Source organism: Crassostrea angulata, chromosome 1 (assembly GCF_025612915.1).
Source record: "Crassostrea angulata isolate pt1a10 chromosome 1, ASM2561291v2, whole genome shotgun sequence".
NCBI lineage: Eukaryota > Metazoa > Mollusca > Bivalvia > Ostreida > Ostreidae > Magallana > Magallana angulata.
This window is the reverse complement of record NC_069111.1, coordinates 51628676-51634160: the sequence shown is the minus strand read 5'-3', so window position 1 is coordinate 51634160 and position 5485 is coordinate 51628676. Positions and strand designations below refer to the sequence as shown.

General features: G+C 33.4%; 1 long non-coding RNA gene across 1 annotated transcript; it reads left to right on the top strand.

Annotated features, from left to right (window-relative positions):
- The first annotated feature begins 315 nt into the window (after positions 1 to 315).
- On the top strand, positions 316 to 5184 carry LOC128159369 (uncharacterized). The gene is made up of 2 exons (XR_008240137.1): positions 316 to 436; positions 2144 to 5184. It is a non-coding gene; the product is annotated as an uncharacterized LOC128159369 (long non-coding RNA).
- The last annotated feature ends 301 nt before the right edge of the window (positions 5185 to 5485 follow it).

The following is a 5485-nucleotide window of genomic DNA, read 5'->3' as shown; positions in this document are numbered from 1 at the left end:
CCAGGGACATGAATAACGTTAAACACAAAGAAAGCGGCGATTTAAATATTTCTTATAGTACTAGATTTTCACCTAGTTAAAGGAGGTTTTGCAAGTCGAGTTAGAGAGTCATATGGGTGGTATGTATGCATGCATTTCTCTCTCTCTCTCTCTCTCTCTCTCTCTCTCTCTCTGAAGTTGACGGTAACATAAATCTGAAGTTGACAGAATCATATCTATTACATATCTATCTCAAATTAAAAAGTTAATTTTGTTGTCTGAATGCAGGTGTTTTCACTTTATAGAGAATTTTAAAAACAGCACATTTGAATTTATGATTTCTTATATTTCAGGATGTCTGGTCATACAAAGCCATTGATATTCCTGATGTACGGATTTTTACAATAAATCATCGTGGAGAGCTGAAACAGGAATCTTCCTACACATTTCAGTCCTCGTAAGTATAGATGTCTAAAATTAATATCTGTTAAGGTTATTAGCTTACCAGAGCTATAAGCTAGGTAATCTTTTGCTGATCATTGTTTGGCATCCATCCGTCTGTATATAGATCTATTTACATTTCCATACATGTTAACCTCCAGTGGTGAAAAATAGGTAGTATTTGTGCACGGTCTTTTTTGCATATATATTTTAAAGATTGTATTTTTATACTATATATGTAGATTGGGTCTCTGATTAGTAATTAAGTCTAATAATCTAAATTGTTATATTCAGTAGTATATTCTCACTATATAATTCTATATAGACGAATAGTCAATAATTGTAATATTAGCTCGTCCGAAAAATAATGATCGGTTAATATTTTTTTGATATTGACCAGCTAGGAATAATATCTAGAGAACATTCCCTCTATTTCAAATAATCGCCTCTGATTAGTTGGTTCGTAAACGATGACGTAAATAACTCTTCGCGACTCCAAAACAAGGTGATGTCATAATAGACAGTCAGTCAAGGCAAGTAAACAATGGACGCGCAATGCCACGGTTTGCTATCATAACGAATATAAGGATTTGCGAATTACTGTGAAGTAAAATCAGGTAAAACATCTGTATATTAATTCTTTCGGTCGGTGGAATATCAGCGGTTTGATGCTGAGGATATTTTGGAAATGAACTTTGCACAGAATTGAATTCGTGAATTCTTTGTTGAACCAAGAAAATTATGGCGATCTGTTTTCAATTACTTTCTTAATTTTGGTTTTTTTCTTCATATAACAAAACAAATGTTGACTGTGTTTTCGGGCAACATTGATTATATTAGCCCCCTTGGGACGAAAATATTGCCCTCCGCTTCGCGTCTGGCAATATTTCGTCCCTCAAGGGCTAATATTATCAATGTTGCCCTCAACGCCAGTCAATATTTGTATGATAAAAAAGACTTAGTAATACATGTATAAACACATGTAAAAAAAAAAAAAAAAAAAAAAAAGGTTAATTGTCATTTATTGAATACAAATGCACATATTTATGTAAAAGTGTACCGGTATTTATTATTTAGGTTGACTTGTGAACTTAAACATTGTCAATTTTGCTCAGTCGATTACTTGACTAACATAGAGGCATAAACCAGTGTTTTATTCAGAGCACTGTGTACGTTGTATATGTAAACCAAACCGAAATAAAAGGTGTGACACCAAAATAATTAGTTTTTTTTGTTTTTGATACAAAAGAGTTATACATCCTGTCAGCCTCCAGTAAATACTATTTCTTTAAATTCAATTGTGCATTAAAGCTTAATTATGTAGTTTATTTTCATAACATCATGACCAGATGTAATAATTTAAATCACTTTATTTATATAAATATGTTTTTGACTTTCCTTCCCATTTAAAAAACGTATTCTGTCATCATTAAAGCAATGTGTGGAATAACAAAACTTCCTTTTCCTTGATGAGGATGTCTTGTTAATAATGCAATCACTGGAAGTGACTTCTTTCGTCGTTCAATGTAAAACACATGCATGAAATAATCAGACTTTAAATAAAGCCTTTGTATGCCCCTGATTCAAGTCAACATAAGTGTTATGTCACATTAATGTTTGTCTGTGATTTATTAAGCCAAGTTTGAATATTTATTATGAAATATGGATATACAATTTGTTTTTCCTGTGTGGTTGATAGCACAATTACATGTTTATACTGCAGGTACTACAGTCTGTCAGAGATTGCTGACCATTTCTTTCCTCCGCGGGAACGCTTAGGGGTGTACGACAATCACTTCAGCACTGTCAAGTACTGGAAAGACCCCCTACCCCCGGTGACAGAGACTGAGATACTGGAGATAGACAAAGACGACCCGGCCGCTAAATGACAACCACCGTCCGCAGACAAGCAGTCCGTCTCTGTTCCAGTAGATCCGACATTGTCGCGCTCCGACAGCATTCTCCAGAGTGATAATAGCTACGACCTCCTGGAAACGTTTTCAGAGAGTGAGACAGAAGAAGACATTAGGCTAACGCAGGCCTTGGAGCCGAGACAGGAATTTCAGAAAACTGGGAAGTACTGGCTAATGCCTTTCAGTTTCTACATGTAAGAAAACAAAAGACTTCCAAAATTGTCAAATTTTCAAAATTTTATTTTAAGGTTTTAATAGTTTTCAGTTTTTTTTAAAAATAAAAATTAGAATTTTTTTCAAAACTCTGATGGATAAATTTGTTGGCAGTTTGGTGCAGAATAATTGAGTATGGCTGATAGTTAGGATTTTTTACCAAACTTTTGTTAGTTTGAGTTGATCTCTTTTTGTTACAATTTACGTAAATTTCCCCTTCAGTGTTCAAATTACCCCCTTTAGTTGTATTTTCCCATTCCCCCGAGGAAACCCTGTTTGTCTGTGGTACTATGCTGAATTACTGTGTTCTGTTGTTTAAAGTAAGGAAGCACGGGAACAAAATCATGTTTATATACTTATATATTTGTTACAGTTTTTACATTTATATTTGTTTTCATCAATCAGCAGAATGTTCAGTTTTGAGAAATTTGCTGCTAGAAGAAAGATTGTGAAATAATTTAAATAAAGGCAGCAAAATGTGATTACTCTGTGTTGATACTATTACATGTGATTCATTGTGTGTGTATCAAAGACTGTATTGTTTTGAAATCTGTCAGAAATTTAAGCATAATACAGTCAGTCATGAGTACCAATATATATTTTTGTTGTGTAGAATTCATTTCAGATGACCATATTTTTCTTCCTTATTGTCCGAGTTTAAAACTGTAATTTGTTCAAGTATATGATTATTTTTGTTTTAGTACCGTTTTAAACATTAATTTTTTTTTCGAACATGGATAATTGAAAACTTTGACTTGCTATTTAGTGTTCTTTGAAATGGAATTGATTTGTAATTCCTTTCATAGTTTACATTTACAAATTCTGTAAGGAGGTAAATATCCACTCCCTACATCTCCTCTTGTTTGCTAATGGTCATTTAACTGTCATAGGAGTTCAGAATTTAGTGTTTTATAATTAAGTAAGAGTCTTGTGAACACTGTGATAATTAGACAAATGTGTAAAAAGAGAATAAGATATTTGTATTTACCCTAGTTATGGCTGAAAGCTGGGTGTAATTTGTGATGATGGCTTGATGTAAACTTTAGTGGAGGGCTGTGTCAAACTTTCTGAAATGAAAGTATGGAATAGGATGTATTAGTAATTTAGATATACAGTAGAGATGAGTGAAGCACTTCAGATGGGTAGTATGATTAAATGTTTTATCTAGGTTATGGAGCCAGTTGATTTACACTGTGATGCATAGCACCTCTATATTGATAAGCCAGCTGGTTTAGGGAGTTGTAGAAGGTTACGGAGTTCTTCCACTAGTCCGTCAGCTGCTACAGGTGATATGATAGATTATGATAGCTAGATTCTGTGATACATTAAATCTGGATCCAGAAACAAAGTGATGGTCATTCTGTGATGATGCAGGTACAGCCAAGCCTCACCAGTTCCTTAGAGTCAGGGCCACTGGTTTATTACTTATATTACAATATACACAAGATATAAGATATCAGGGATACCGTCAAAAGAGAATGTCGATATTAATACTAATGTGACATCTGAATATTACAATTCGATAAAAGTGGTATGTGTGTAGTTTCATTATATGTCCATGAATTCTGTATACAAGTGAAATAGTCATTTGTTAGTGGATTGATCCAGGTAGATGGGGTCAGCAGTATTAGCTGTGTGTAGGTAGGAGGGAATGAGTATAAGACTATCGAATGGAGTGTGAGTTACATTGATACACATGTTATTACAACAGGTTGTCTGTGTGTAACCAAGTATGTGGAAAATTGTGGCATTTTATAAATGGTCAGTCTTTGTTCACTGAGGTTGACCTAATCCTTTATGCCCCCCCCCCCCATTTTATAGACACTTGTGAATGAACAATTTCTTTTCACTGTTTGATAAATTGTGCATGCTGTATATCTGTAATAAAAAGACATTTGCACATGGGTGTATACATTTACAAATCGATGAAATCATGATTTCATTCAAATATTTGCACATATTGTGTTGAAACAATTTTGTTGTAGCATGTGTCAGTGTAAGTACATGTATATGGTATTTAAACCGTACACTTGTGCCCTTTGCATACAAGTTTTGAAATGTTGATAAACAGATGTGTGTGTCTCTATTGTTTAACCATTTGTATAAGCATTGACATATTTGTACAGGTATTATAGCTGTTAACAGTATTTTGGAGTGGGGCCTGACTTTTGTAAACAGGCACCTGTCTTTTGCTAGGCGACTGTGTGCTACATAAGAGTAATAATGGATGTTGTAGAAAGAAATTATGTTACTGATCAGGACTCTTGTTTGATTCAGACAATAAATGGAATGCAGATTCATTTATTGTTCTACCTCATTTGATTAGCTCTTCTCTTCTGTTCTATTTGTAGCATATGAAGAATTGGTTGTATTGTTAAATTATTTTTCTTGCGTTTTGAAAACAATTACAATTAATTACCATTTGGACAAATAAATCTCCTGAGCTCTTCATGGGAGGCACAGATATGTTTATAGAAATTATTACTGATATAAACTGGTCATACATTGTTCTGTATGTTAATACCTATGAAGGTATATATAACACTTTGGATTGTCTCACTGTTATTGTTTGAAAAATAGGACCTTGAATTTCTTGTTTTTATAACACTGTTATTGCAATAAAGTACTTTAAAGTAAAGATGTCACTTGTTTTTAGAGAAGAAAGAAGTGGTTATAAAATGGTCGCATTAAAATTAACAGTATTTGAAGGGGATTGTAGACAACTTTACATACACCGAGTTCCCCCCTTAAAAAATTGAGAATCTAATAGTCTGCTTACAACAAATAATAGACGTACAGTTTTTAAGTAGATTCTTCTGTTGTCTCGCAAGATCGATACGAATAGCTTTTGTCACATTATAAACAAGGAATTGTGTCAGACTCCGGCCTATTAAGTATTTGACTCACTTTGTGTATATATATAAGTATTAGGTTTGAAG